The sequence below is a fragment of the Pinus tabuliformis genome, chromosome 5_1 (genome assembly GCF_031772625.1).
Source record: "Pinus tabuliformis cultivar Carrire ecotype Pingquan chromosome 5_1, CPIR1, whole genome shotgun sequence".
In the NCBI taxonomy this organism is placed as follows: Eukaryota; Viridiplantae; Streptophyta; class Pinopsida; order Pinales; family Pinaceae; genus Pinus; species Pinus tabuliformis.
In genome coordinates this window covers 607,029,756-607,045,434 of record NC_142305.1, presented here as the reverse complement: position 1 = coordinate 607,045,434, position 15,679 = coordinate 607,029,756, and positions in this window count along the sequence as shown.

Sequence of the window (15,679 nt, the reverse complement as noted above, 5' to 3'; positions counted from 1 at the left end):
TAGTATACTATTACAACTAGAGTGAGGGGAGGATGCTATCAAATCAACCCAGTGTCTTGCATCCCAAAACCAGCTTTCAGATTCATAAAGCATGAAATAGGCTAAAGGGATCGGAACATTAACCTGTTGGCTGAGGGTTTTGTATATATCTCTCTGTGATAATGGAACTGGTTGCATTGTCTAACCTATCCAATGAAATTTGTAATTGCACCAGACCAGACAATCCTTGGAAACAAATATATAAAGAAGACTAAGTTGATATCTCACGACACAAAAACTTCATAGAAAAGAAGAAAACTGGAAACCCATAATACCAAGGCTGCAATTTTTCTTATAAAAATATCTCCCACTGCAACGAGTTCATAACAGAAATTTAATGGCACTGCCCTGCAATAATAAATTGAAAGGTATGCGGTAAAAACGACACGGTCTCTAATCACTTCAATATCTATCTCAGCGGGATCAGTGGCCTGAACCTCACAGTGAAAACCATCAAGTTCCCTTTCCAGTCTGTCCTTAGTTGTAGCATAAAGCATCTTTGCTCTGAATTTGGATACATCTGGACACCTCAAAATGCATGGATTCCATTATTCATACATAAAGACAATATTTTAAATAGATAAGAGTTGACAAACAAAAAAAATAAATGGGGACCTCCTGCATGAAGCTCAAATCACTTGACCACTTGAGATAGCTCACTGAAACTATATTTTCAGAGTGATAGTTCTACGTAATACAGAATCAAAGTTCTACATCATAAAAATTATGAAAAATTATGAAAGGCAAACCAAACTGCAAAAGGCCTGAGACCCAGCACTCTGAAAACCAACCAGATCGATACAACCTGAGACCAAGTACTCTAAATACCAATCAGATTGATACAACATTTTGTATGCGCTGAATATCCATGTATAAGCAATGAAACAATAAAGCAAGAACTGTCAGACAAGGCTGCAATTTTTCTTATAAAAATATCTCCCACTGCAACGAGTTCATAACAGAAATTTAATGGCACTGCCCTGCAATAATAAATTGAAAGGTATGTGGCAAAAATGACACGGTCTTTAATCACTTCAATATCTATCTCAGCGGGATCAGTGGCCTAAACGTCATAGTGAAAACCATCAAGTTCCCTTTTCAGTCTGTCCTTAGTTGTAGCATAAAGCATATTTGCTCTGATTTTGGATACATCTGGACACCTGAAAATGCATGGATTCCATCACTCATACATAAAGACAATATTTTAAATAGATAAGAGTTGATAAACAAAAAAAAGGAAATGGGGACCTCCTGCATGAAGCTCAAATCACTTAACCACTTGAGCTAGCTCACTAGGCTGGAGATTTTTTATAGTCAATATAAGACAATTAAAATTGACTTGATACATATAACGATCATGTTTCAAAAAGAAATAGATGGACCTACACGTAAGCAGAGAAGCAAATGGTTCCGGCTCCTCCAGTGGTAACCAAAAGGAAAACTTTACAAATGGGTGAAATTCATTGCCACCTGTAGCATGTAGTATAAAGGAGGACAAATGAACTTCTGCCCGGTTGTCGGAGGATTCAGAAGCTTCAGAAAAGGCCTGTAGCCTAATGGCATGTAGCAATCTAGCATTGCAGAGTGTTTAAATTAGATAACAGCCCAAAACCAAAGATATCATCCACAAATGAGATGCAATTAAGGGATCACGGCTTCTATCAGACATGATGTTATGAAAATTCAATGTCGATACAAACTGGACCAATAGACAGATTTTTTTTATCGTTGACATAAGACAATTTGAATTAAGATCATTAAGTTTTAAAAAACTTAGATGACCTTACACTTATGCAGAGCAACAAAGGTTCCTTCTCCTCTAGTAGTTATCAAAAAGGAAAAATTTACAGATGGCTAAAATTTCTTAACGCCTTTATCCTTTTGTAGAGAGGAGGACAATGAACTTGTGCCTGTTCAATGTAGGTTTCGATAAAAGGCCTGTATCAATCCGGCATTGCAGTGTTTGAATGAGATAATACTCCATAATCAAAGAGAAGATCCACAAGGAGAGGCGGTTAAGGCATCATGGCTTCAACTAGACACAATGTTGTGAAAAGTCAAAGACGATAATGGACCCATAGAATGAGATTTTTTATTTTTTTTTATAGTTGACATAAGACAATTTGAATTAATATGATCCATAGAAAGATCATTAATTTTCAAAAAAGGTCATTTAAAAGAACCTTTTTCATTTATCTACACAGAAAATTTAAAAACAACATATATTTTCACTATCAATATACTGACCTCACAATCTGAGCCATTGTTTCCGTCGCAGAGGCTACCTACAATGCTTCCAATGCATCCAGGTAAGCTTGGTCCTACCTCTGCAAATCTTCCTGCACATTTTTCATTTATTAGTCATCAAGGTTTCTCAAACCCTCTTTGCATCCAACAAAAATTCATGAGAAGACTAATCATGTATAAAAGGATTTAAGACATTCAGTAAAACTTTCTCTGTCACTAAATACACCCTCTAAACATACGTCCAACAAAGTCCACAACTAATATCAAGGAAACCTCATGGTATCCAACAAGAATTGGTGATGAGCACCTTTCATTCATACATCACGGCTTTGCAAGCCCTCATTACACCAAACAAGAATTCGTGACAAGACTGATCATTCAAAAAAGGACTCAAGACATCTAGTGGAACTTTCTCTGTTACCAATATACCCCATAAGCATACCGCTAACAAACCCCACAACTGGTATCAATGTTTGACAAAAACTCATTGTACCCAACAAGATTTGCTGAGCACACCATCCATTCATAAAGGGAATTACACACTCGATATAATTTTCTCTGTTACCAAATAATCCCTCAAATGACATCTCGAATGAGCCCCATGCTGAAAATATTTTTTTGCCAAATCAACCCTTAAACGAAAGTAAATTTTATAGCAGATAAAACATCAAATGAAACCTCAAACAAACCCTAAGAAAAAAATATTTTTTAACAAATAAATCCTCGAACGACATCACCGATAAATCCCGTGATTAAAATAATTTTTCCAACTAAATCCTCGAATTGATCTCAAATAAACCCCAAAACTAAAATAATTTTTGTCATCCTCAAATGATATCAACAACAAACCCCAGAATAAAATATTCTTTCTTCAAAATAAATCCTCAAATGACATCTCTGACAAACGCAACACTAAAATAATTTTGCCCTGTATTGCTGCACAAGAGTTTTTTTGTCTGAGAAGCCTCCCCTATAATGATAAGGCAGGTCTCCTTGCAACATTCACAGCTCGCACAGGCGACATGACCAATGAAAGGTGAAACATGCCTTTGGAGAGCAAATTCAAGACTAAACTAATTTTGCCCTGTATTGCTGCGGAGGCCCTTTTTCGATTTTTAGAAGCTTTCTTACCAGGAAAACTCCTTCTAAGACTCTCACTCACAGCTTGCACAACTGAGATAGGTCATACAGAGTAAAATATGTCTATAAAGAATTTAAACCTCGGTGAGGAATATTATCCCCTCCGCTTAACCATAAATCCAAAACCCCGTTAAGGGTCCCCAAGTATACTTACTAACATGTCAAATATTAAAATTCTCTCAACCCTAAAAGAAAAAATCACATACCTTTCCCAGGGCTGCTAGCTTCTCTGGCAAAATTAGGCTGAAACCCTCCCCAACCATGTTTCCATTGTGATCATAAACATCATTGTTCCGTCCTGATCTCTCGTTAGGTCCGAGGCATGGTCTTGCATGAATCGCAGAATTATTTTCCTGCAATACCAAATATAAAACGTTACGCCCACTTCAATAATTACCAAAAACCCATTATTAGCAAGACAGACAATGTACCTACAGTAGCAGATTGTGAAACATTAGATATTTCCCGGCCCTTAACATCTTCACGTTTGTTGTTTCTCAAAACCTTCGAATCCGCTCTGAAGAGCCTGCTGACAGAAGTCCTAACCACAGAGCTCTTGCCGACCCTGGACAACGACAGATACCTCAGATAATCCTTGCTCGAACTGACAGCATCACAATACGACGACGACAACGATCGAACTGACAACTTCTTGGCAACTACCTCGGACGCCCATAGGTCGCACCTCTGCAAGCCCTTCTCAATCGGTTTACGCCCCGAATTCGTCACTGCTACCTGTTTTTCATTCTCATGAATGGCGATCAAATCCTGGGGACTCCCGATGAACGAGTTCCTGCCTTGCAGAGGCCTGGCGCCGCGTAAGACCGGGACAGGGGGCCCAGGTTCGAGCCTGTCGACATACACGAATTGGCCGAGCTAAAGCTTGTTACTCAACACCAAGTCGACATCTTCGTCTTTGAGAGAAACATAGGTAGCATGCGAGGAATCCGAGACCTTGACATAAAAACCGTGCTTCGGCCACAGCTCGTCTCCGTCAAGATTGGCGGGAACGATATTGATTACCTGCAGCAAAGATGATCTGTGTTCTCCGGCCGCCTTAACATCCGAATTCATGTGCTGCAGAAGTCGCTTGAGCATCCCAGCCGTTAACGTCACCATTTTGAATCCCAATTGAAACCATAAATCCAAATTAATATACAGTTCTGGCGGTCTGTGTGTGCAGGAATCGATTCCAGATGCTGCTACAAACAAGACAGAAAAGAAACAAGAATCCTAATTCCAATAGCCTGCCATTAACTATCAAGAAAAAGCTACGAACCCTAAAGCCCTTAAGTGGGCTTCAGATCATCAAACGTGGACGCCCATGACCAAATCCCGCCACAGGTGAAACTCGATCATTATTCTGAGGAGTACAGCCGCGAAAATCATTTGGCTCGACTTTCAATCTCAAGGGACTTTTCTTCTTCTTGGCATCCCCGCGCCCAAAAACCACTGCCTCCCCATTCTTGAGAGCCAGAGTAGGCGGTAACCCGCCCAAGCGCCTACAGCTGCGATTTCCTCTGCAAGATACCTTCGAAGCTGAGACATACAGAGTCGGCTAATAAGCACTCCACCGGAATCGATAAGAAGAACTGCAATTGTGCAACCTTGAGAGGGTTTCCGTTGAGGTTTTGCGAGACTCGGGCAATACAACTCGCGCCAGCTGACCATGACAAGTAATTGAAGGGACCATGACAAATATCGTATGTTAGTGGAAAGCAGAAGGGTGGCGCCCGGTGTCAACCTGACAATGAAAAGGGCGACGAAACTCTGTTTCAAAGGAAGGCTTATCAGCCTAATTAAAAAAATAAACACTTTTTTAATTTCAATATGTTGTTAGAATTTGGATGTAGGAGATATCTTAAAAGGAAATCAACCTTATATCATTGGATTTATACTATTAGAATATATGATAGTAAATTTTATTGTGTATGTGGCATGTTATATGATTTTTGAAACTGTGTAGAAAAGTAATGTTTTTTTGGTAATAAAGTTTTTAAAATTTTCAATTTATTTTAGAGGTTAATCAGATGAAAATATTATAGTACAATGAATAAAAGAGAGTTAAAGTGTTCATTAATTTTATTGAAAATGGAAGAAATTAAGCAAATTGGACAATAACATAGATGTATAAACCACAAAAAAAACTCTTAGCAAGTCAATGTGTTTTGGACTAAAGCATGTATAGACTTTTAGCTATGAAGCTTACACCTACCCTCTTATTATTACAAGTGTATTTATTGGAGTTGGTTTTGATGTCCTTAAACCTCTATTAAGAAGTAATGTCTTCACAATATCCTTGTAAATATTCGTTATTGTGGATCCTTATTTTCTTTGTTATTTAAAACAAAATTGAAATTTCATCGATTAAACGTATTAAGGCCCATATGTTTTTGATCCAATGGTGGAAGGTGAAGAGTTTTTCACCATTAGGCAATGTTCTATTCACATGGAGGCAACTTGAGGTAGTGGTTGAACATGTGGTTGCACCAACAGAGATTATATTAAATGGTCTCATGACCTGTGCACACATAAGGGGAACAAATCCCACCCCCATGTATTCCTTTTTTAAAGCCCATAGGGTGTAGACCAATTGGTGACAAGGTTCACTGTCAAGGAACTCCTTGAGTAAAGGTCATAGGTTCACACCCTGATTTACCCATGTCCATGATAGAGGTAGTCATAAGCACCTAGTGGTTATAGTGGTAGCAGTCAAAATCAACCCAATATCACACAAGTACAAGCCCGATCTAGTTGTCAATTCCTCTAGTTATTAAAAAATAATAGATTCTTGAATATGCTAATTGTAATTAGAAGGAGAAATTAACATTGTCCTACATAAAAATTTAATCCAATTTCTGGACATATTGTGACATTCTAAAGAGATGGCACAAGGATCTAATAGAATTGCTAATCTATTAACCATCGTGGATATCTACTAGACAGTTTGTCACAACATATCTGATAAAATTATACTTAAAAATCCAAAATATACACTATGAGGGTTTATTCCTCTTTAGATTTTCTAGATCTATAAATCATTGTTTATTGCGTATGCATGCAACTATTATGCAAAAAATGGAGAAAAACGAAATAAAAACACACAAACCATGATTGACACAAAATATATCTTGGGAAACCTTTTTGAGAGAAAACCCAACTATGAGGTGAGGTTTCTCTTCTCTCTTTCTCTTAATAAAAAATTGTTGCAAGTACAAATAAGTAAGGCCTATGGCCTATGGGCTACTACAGTGCACAAACCATCTGTGTGTGGTCCCTCCCTATCCATTTCAGCTACTCTTCTCATCTATGGAACAAATGCACTCGAAAAGAATGGAACCCAATTTCTTCCTAGTGGTGCGGTTATAACATAGATCGATAGCCTATTAGTGGTTAGGTTTGGCTCCTTCGGATCTTAACGAGAGTTACAATATGGACTCTTCTAGAGTCTTCTTCGTCATGATCACATGGCTAACCCATTTTCCTTGATTAATGGGAGCTAGCATGGCATCCTCTCGAATTATGGTGGTAAAAAAAGGAAGGTCAACTTCTAAGTGGCGTAACTTTTCCATACAGACTCCGATTAAGATGATTCTTCCACCACTAGAAAGGTATTTGTGTGTAGAATAGGAAAAAGTTTTGGCACTAAATTTGAAATGTTTTACCCCCAAAAAACATCATTTTGTGCCTCAAAATACTCCCGGAAGATTTCAGACCCCAATTTTCCAAACTGGGTCCCACTAGTAAAAATGGTCCCATGAGTTGATTCCTCCACTTTTTCCACTTTTAGAGAATTAAGATGGACGTAAAACAATATAATGATCCAATATGGATCACACCTCCCCATTTTGGGAGGCTTTTGGTTCCTAGAATCTTTCACTGAAAGGTGAGAAAATTTCTCCTCCACCTTCTTTTGAGTGTATCATTTAGCCTTTCCTAGAAGTTGTCCTTTCAACCCAATATGCCAGAGGTCATGCTGCCCCTATCTTGTAGTTTTGGACCTCTTTTGAATTTTTTTTATTATCTTCGGTCAACTCTACTTGAGCATTTAGTGACAAATTCTTTACATAAGATAAGACATATTCATCTTCCTAATCTAACATGGAAGGCTCATAGACTTTCAAATTTTATACATTAACAACTGAGTAAATGCGCATGTATGGGGGTAGAGTGAGTCTATAAGCATTATCTTCCACCTTTTCTAGTATCTCAAAGGGATCATCTTGCAGAACCTTGATTTTCTTACGAGGACCCTATAGCCTCTCCTTGTTCAATTGTAACCATATTGTATCTCCCGCCAACGACTTCTATGTTCTATGTTAATCATGCCTCACCTTATTTTTATTATGACTTATGCAGTGTCTCTTGTACCTATATATGGATCTGCCTAATCTTCTCAACAAATTTTCTAGCCCCTCAAGGCATCCCCTGTAAGATCATCCCTTACTCCTCCTTGCTACCTATATGCATTATCCAAAGGTGAAGGTGGCAAGTATATAAATAATTTTCAAATGGGGACTTACTAGTAGAAGTGTGGATTACTATATTATAAGAGTGTTGTATATATACCAAATTTTCATCCCTCAAAAGTTGCACCAAAGTCTCATTGACTACTTCTATCTACCCATATGTTTGTGGATGGAATGTTGTAGACCTCTTCAAATTCTTGTTCATATCCTCCCACAATATATTCCAAAATGAATTGAGAAATTTCATGTCGTTATCTGGAATGATGTTCATCGGTATCCAAAAGTGAACCCAAATCTGTCTAAAGAACAAGTTTGTTGCTTCTTTCCCACTGATGGTGTTTTTACAAGGCATTAGAACACACATCTTGTTGAACCTGTCAACTACCATGGACATGTAGTCATGTCCCTTCCTGGTTATCAGTAAGCCTCCCACAAAGCCCATGGAAATTCTTTCCCAAGGACAAGTGGGTACATGTAAGGGATGATATAGACTATGTTTCCTATTACTAGACTTGTTTGTACAACAAAGCATGCATCCCCTTATGAAACTAGCTACCTTTTCTTGCATCTTAGGTCAATACACATATCTCTACAAGTTGGCCACTATCTTCCCTACACCAAAGTGCCCTGCAACTTTGGAGGTGTGAGCCTCTTGAATTGACTACAATCGATGACCTTTAGGAACACATAACTTATCCAACCTATAAATTACCCCATCATGGAGATTGTAGTCATTAGTGTTGTTGCCATCGTGCACATGACTCTTAACTCTTCAACCATTGAAACACATCCTTGAAGTCCTCATCCTTTAAATATGCCTCTTTGTATGCATCATGGGTGAATCGCTCCATGTGCATAAGAGTTCCCAAAGTTGTGATATTTGATGTGGATGGCCTTGAATGCTAGAAATCCATGCACCCCAGGTATGGTCTATGTCTTAGCTAGAGACATAAACACACTAACAATGTGTAACTTTAAAACAACTTACACAATATAAATATAAAACCATTCAGATCAATCATAGTACACAAGATTTTGATGCCCAAACTTGTTTCTTATCAGTCCATTAATAATAAAATCATAAGGCTCTTATACCAAGGATAATGACCCTTTATATCCCTATCCAAATGCCAAATACAAATCTAATCCTTTGACCAAATCCTAGGGTTGAGGAAAGATTGACCTCTAAGCCCTCCCTGCCCAAATAAATACACCTACAACATCCAAATCACATAGTTGTAACAACTAGGACATAAATAGCCCTCATTAAATTCACTCAAACAATGATTTGCTTACCTAGAAGGCTAATTTCACTTTGTTGTAGCCTTTAGGCAATCCTTTAGCATAGTCAACATATTTTTTTACTATGGTGGCCTCCACATCAAGCCTTGATATACCTAACCAGGCCTCCCTTTGCCTTATTAGGCTTGTGGCATGTCTTCTTGGGTTTGTGGATTCCTCCCTATGCTTATGGCCCTTTCCTGTGGCCCTGGAACCTTTAAACCTATGGCCTTATATTAGCTATGACCTCCTTTGGCTCTTAACTCAACGACATAACTCAAAATATTTCCATCTTTAGCTATGATCTCTTTTGGCTTACCAAAACACATAAAACTTAGCCTCTTAGCTGTCATTTTCTCATGTTGCTTCGTTCCTTCCTTAGGTTTGCGACTACATCACTTTTATCTCCTCCATAAGAAGGATAATCCTTGGCTTCTTTTCCTAAGCTTTTCCATTGGCTTGTATATTTATACTTGTCCTTAGGTCACCTTAGGAAACCCTTATTTCATTCAAGGAACCTACAACTCAACATTTACATTAAATTAGAATATTAAATTCTCTTTCTTGGGTTTCAAGCTCACTCCTTTGGGTCCAAAACCCCCAAACTCGGGTACAAATCCCACATATTCACTTTGTGGGTGTTCCTCTCTCTCAAGCCTAGCACCAAGAGCATGTGAGTGTACCTCCCAATTCTACCCAATTTCAACATTGAAAGCATGTTACTTGTTTGTGCTACCCTTCTTGTACTTGATCTCTAAATGAAACTGTTGTAAAAACCCCACCCTCTTGTAATGCATGGGCTTTAGTAGCTTACTCTGGGTTGGCAATACTATAGTGGTTGGTGATCTATGTGGATTATCGTCTCCTTTCCCATCATATAATGCTTCCACTTCTTCGTTCCTTGCACCAGGGCATAAAGCTCCTTGTCATAGGTGGGGTAATTAAGAACTGCCCCATGAAATACTATAGAACGGTAGCATATATACCTTCCTCCCTGCATCAATATTGCTCCCATAGCATACCCACTGACATATCTCTCCATTTCAAAGGCTGGCTGCAAGTTCGATAATGCCAGAGCTAGTGCTTGATTGATCTTCTTATTTAACTCCTTAAAGGTCCTCTACTGACCTTTTCCCAACTGGAAACTCTTTCCACTTGTTTTTATGACATGGAGTGGTGTTACTACTGATATTAATTTCCTCAGGTACTGTGTTTCCCCAACAAAACTCCTAACCTCAAAATCATTAGTAGGCACCGACCATTTCATGATGGCCTCAATCTTGGCAGGATATATCTTCAAGTCTCCTCCATCTATATTTCCCATACCCCATATACACCAAAGAATGTTGTGCAAACTCACATCTCTTGATATTTTCAACCAGCTTGTTCTTCTTGAATGTCTCTAGCACTTGCATCAAATGTTAGATGTGCTCCTTCTAGGTAGAATTGTATACCAACATATCATCCAGATAAACAATAAAAATGAATATGTAACCACCCTTCCTGAATTTACCCAAATTCACAAGCCTTCCAGGGAAAACATGAGATGAAGAGTTACTATGACATGATCCTACCTCCAAGCTTCAGTTATGAAAGTGGGGCCAACAACTGACTTCTCACAAACATCACTCAGGGCTATAGGACACTCAGTGACCAAAGGACCATCCCAGGTGACCAAACCCTGAGTTGGGGTTGTTTTTCTCACATCTTAAGCCCTAATCACATGCACAACAAGGCAAGGGTAAAGTTATAGGGCTCCAAATGCACGCATGAAACTATTACATGTGGTTATAGCCCAAAATCTCCAGTTCAAAGGGTGTGGTCCCAAGATCTAAGCCACAATTCAAAGCCAACCTCCAAAACACTGCCCATAACTGTCTGAGACTTTCTAGAATCATTATTGACATGAGGAAAAAGCTAAACATTTAAATTTGAATCAAGAGATTGACCTAGACTGCTTAGAACACACTAGACATTTTGTCAAACATATGGAAAACATGTAAGCTATAGGTCATGAATTCATATCTGATAAAAAAGTATGAGATTCATCTGAGAATCACCAAGAAGGATCTATGCGCTCTCCACATAGTTGCAACAACACTTATTAGTCCATATATTCATCAACCAGTCAATAGTTAAATGATTCATGACAAGAGCCATAAATTGCACACATCATGTAACCAACAAATAACTAGTAAATAAATAGCATAGAAACCATGGCAGCTCAACCATAATATCACCAACATAATCAATACAAATGCACATGGATCATAATAAGGAAATTTCTCATATTAACATATGAAAATACCAATCAATTCAGGGACTTCAATGTACCACGTGACCATATATTTGGTTGAACCAAATCTCTATTTCATCCAATCACCCCCTCACCATATTCCAAGCATGAATGTGGGATCTCATGGAATAAACCAAGAAAAAACAAACCTAGGGCTTCCAGAGGCCAAACCATTATCTCAAATTAAAAATTGAAGGGTTCTTGAAAAAGTTTGCAAGTTAGTTTATGTCTTGGGGGCAATGGATAGAAATTGCAAAAGCACATAAACTTTAAAATTTTAGTTAAGTTTTGCATATTTAACTAGAGAAAAATAGACAACATGCAGCGTCGCAAAAACAACAATTTGATGACGGAGTTCACCCCTCTGAGGCTACGTCTCTAAGTCCAACTTCTAATGTTGGCCCTTTATATTATAGGCTCAAAATGCAAATTACATCAACATACAATGTTTAAAACACAAAAATAATGTTGCCATTGTGTCCAAAACACCCAAAAACCCCTTGTGTAGGTTCTTCTTGGGTTCAAAAAGGTTGAAAATGGCCAAGTTAGGCCTCCTTCTCCATTTCTCTACTATATGTCCTACAAAATGACCAAACTAGGAAAACAGGCAACGAATCTGCTTTTGGCGAAACCCCTAAGCGACAATTTGGCACGTGAATAGCGGAAATTCCATCGAAAATGGTGCAATTTGTCGAGTCATTAATTTGACTCATGTGCCCTTAAGTTCTGCCCCTTTTAAAGGTCACGTGGCATGTCATGTGGCCAGGGACGCGGTCCATAGGCCATGCACACCTGGTCATGTTGGTTAACATTATGCCCGTGGGGAGGGGCACGGACAGGGTGCCATGTGCCCCACCCCTCTGTGTCATCCACCATGGTCATACGTTAACAATTGGTACCAGGGACTAGGCTAACCACCCACCCCCTCTGCCTTCGCCGTTGCACTGTGGTCATGGGTAGTTCATATGGCTCGAGGCTAGGGCCACGTGCCTGCCCCATCCCACTCTGCTTCTGACACGGTCGCATTTTAATTTAAATATATTCGACCCACTGTATATGTTAAGAACCAATGTGTGGGTTGGCCATAAGACATTGCATTGTTCTGTCGGAGGTCACGGGGTCGAATTCCATCGGGGTTGGTCAGACCCTTAACAAAATTTTGCATGGACCCTAAGGGCCACACAACGCCTTCCCATAGGGCCACATGGCACCTCTTGATTGTTCGATCCATAACACAACAACCAATACAAATTCGTCAAGCCGACCAATACGACCTACTACGTGTCAGCACGAGATTGGCCTGTCTAACACTTGTACTTCCCAGTCATCTTGTTGACATCAGTGCCACATCAGTGCCACAACACCATACGACCTTCCCAGTCAGCGACCTAGTCAACCTTGCAATTTGACTTTTTCGTTGTTTGCTAAAAACTTCAGAACACGTTAACTTTCACATATGATGTCAGATTGAGGCAATTCAAGCATCGCTGGAATCAAAACGATGAGATCTACAATTTGGCATTGGTTTCAGAATATTTTGAGCACTTTCAATTTTGAGCATATTTTTTTATCCCCTAGATCTTTCCTCCCCATTGGAAGCTTTTTGACCACCAAAAATATATTTTTACTCAGCAAGTAAGTGAGGGTACAACTCCCTCGTTTTTCTAATCTTAACCCACCTTGCTTTACTTGGATTTGTAACTTTAAACCCCACTCGAAGATACTCCACATTGCCTCTGCGTGAAGTCCTAATGCGCCTGTCAATAATTGATTCTTCCTCCAACTCATCTAAATATTCAAGGGAAAAATATTCAATAAATGGAATCTGAACATTCTCTTCATTATCATCAATAATTGGATGCTCATACAATCTCAAGTTTTCCACATTTACAACAAAATAAAGTTGCATGTAAGGTGGGAAATCTAATCGAAAAGCGTTGTTACCAATCTTCTCCAAGATTTTGAAAGGACCATATCTGATTTCCTTGATCTTCTTACCTTCACCTTTAAGTCTTTCCTTGCTGATATACAACCAAAATTTATCTCCCATTTGGAAATTATGATCAACCTGATGCTTCTCATGTCTTTCTTTGTACTTGGCTTTGCTTTTCTCTAGTCACTCTTGTACTCCTTGATGCACTAGCTGAATTTGTTCAATAAAATGCTTGGCTTTGTCCAAATCATTATGTCCATCTACTACAATATCTTTACCAAAGTTGAAATCTAAAGGAGACTTTGGAAAATAATCCAAACAAGCTTCAAATGGAGATACTTCTGTAGATGAGTGCTTGACACGATTGTACACATGTTGGATGTAATGAAAATGCTCATTCCAAAGTTTAGGATGCTTACCACAATATCCATAGAGGAGATGAACTATTGTTCTATTTACCACTTCTATTTGGCTGTCAGTTTGTGGATGAAATTCGGTGCCTTTCTTCAACTTTGTGTCCATGAGTTCCCATAAACTTGACCAAAACTTCCCTACAAATCGAGAATATCGATAAGAAATAATAAAAGTGGGAAACCCAAAGTGAACCCATACATTTTGGAAGAACATCTTTGCGATCTGTTCAATTGTAACATGTTTCTTACATGGAATCAACACACACATTTCTCTGAAACGATCCACAAAAACATATAGATAATCTTGACCTTTCCTAGACATTGGTAGTGCCCCTACAAAATCCATAGAAATACTTTCCCAAGGACAAGAAGGAATAGGAAGTGGAGTGTACAAACCCAATTTCCTATTGTCAGGCTTGCTAGTTGCACACATGGAACATCCCTTTACATATCTTGAAATAAATTCATTCATGCGAGGCCAATAGCAAAACCTCTAAACTTGTGCAATTGTTTTGCCTACACCAAAGTGACCAGTAATAAGAGAAGTGTGGGCTTCCCTAATGACATTGACTCTTTCACCTTGTGGAACACACAACTTGCCAAGATGATACAACAACTTGTTATGAACATGATAATCCAACTCTTCAACATGATTGACTTGACTCAAAGTTGCATAAACGTCTTTAAAATCACCATCTTGAGCATACTGCTCAATATAACTTTCATGCACGATTGAGTTATGCTTAAGAATAACACATGCATTAACAATAGGCCTTGATAACATATCAAAAATTTGTTGCATATACCTTTCTTGTACCTAATTATCAAATGAAATTGTTATAGGAATCCCATCCACTTGAAATTTCTAGCTTGTTGTAACTTGGTTTGCGATTGTAAATACTGCAAAGGTTGATGGTTTGATCCAGGTGGATATTTGTAGCCACCTACCTATTCCACTTGGACCCCCACCATTATTTGTTTCAGTTTTTCAATTTCCTTAATTGTAGCACAGTTTACTATTTTTGGTAGTTTTTTGGGCCCTGAACTTCTAGAGCTATTTTGAGGCCCTAAATGACATTTTTTTGGAAAACGAGAAAACATGAGCCTTTAAATCATTTTTGTAGTTGAAATTTATATTCCTCGGAGAGCTTTCTAATGAGGTATCATGCACGTCAAATGAAGATGGTATGCCAAAGTTACGACCTCGAGAAGTTGATGTATCAATTTACCCCAACAAGGCCCATAGTTTTGGCACTTCATCTCCTAGAGTTAGGTTTTTGGATGTTTAGGGTTTTCCATTGTTTCTCAATAATAAATAGGCCTTTGAGCCTCATTATAACACAATTCAGAGGCATGTAGCAACCACATCTCTTCTCAGAGATAAGCTACCATCGCCTTAGCTAATTTATTTCCATTTTGTATGTAAGCATATTGTAGTTCTTAAATATTAATGAAATGAAGTTTTATTTCTGCTGCATCTTTGTGTTTCTATTTATATTTGTATTTTGTTATGTTCCTGCATAACTGTAGATCAACTGTATTAGAGCAATCTGCTCCTTCTCTATTTTTCTTTGCATGTCCCCAACAAGGTCATGATATAAGGAGTCAGGGCTTGAACTAGTTGAACCTTTACAATACCAGCCTTGCAAACCCCAATGACCTCCCATGGCAGAAGAAAAGAAAGACGAGGGAGCAAGAGATCCCATCAAAATATTTTTTGAAGAATCCCTCGAGTGACAGTGGAACACGATTATGGAAAACTTTGCCCATATCCTTCGGCGGATGCCCACAGGCAAAGCATCTTCATTCGGTAGCCACTCCGGAGGCACCATTCCTTTCAAGGTACAATTCAACTTTGATA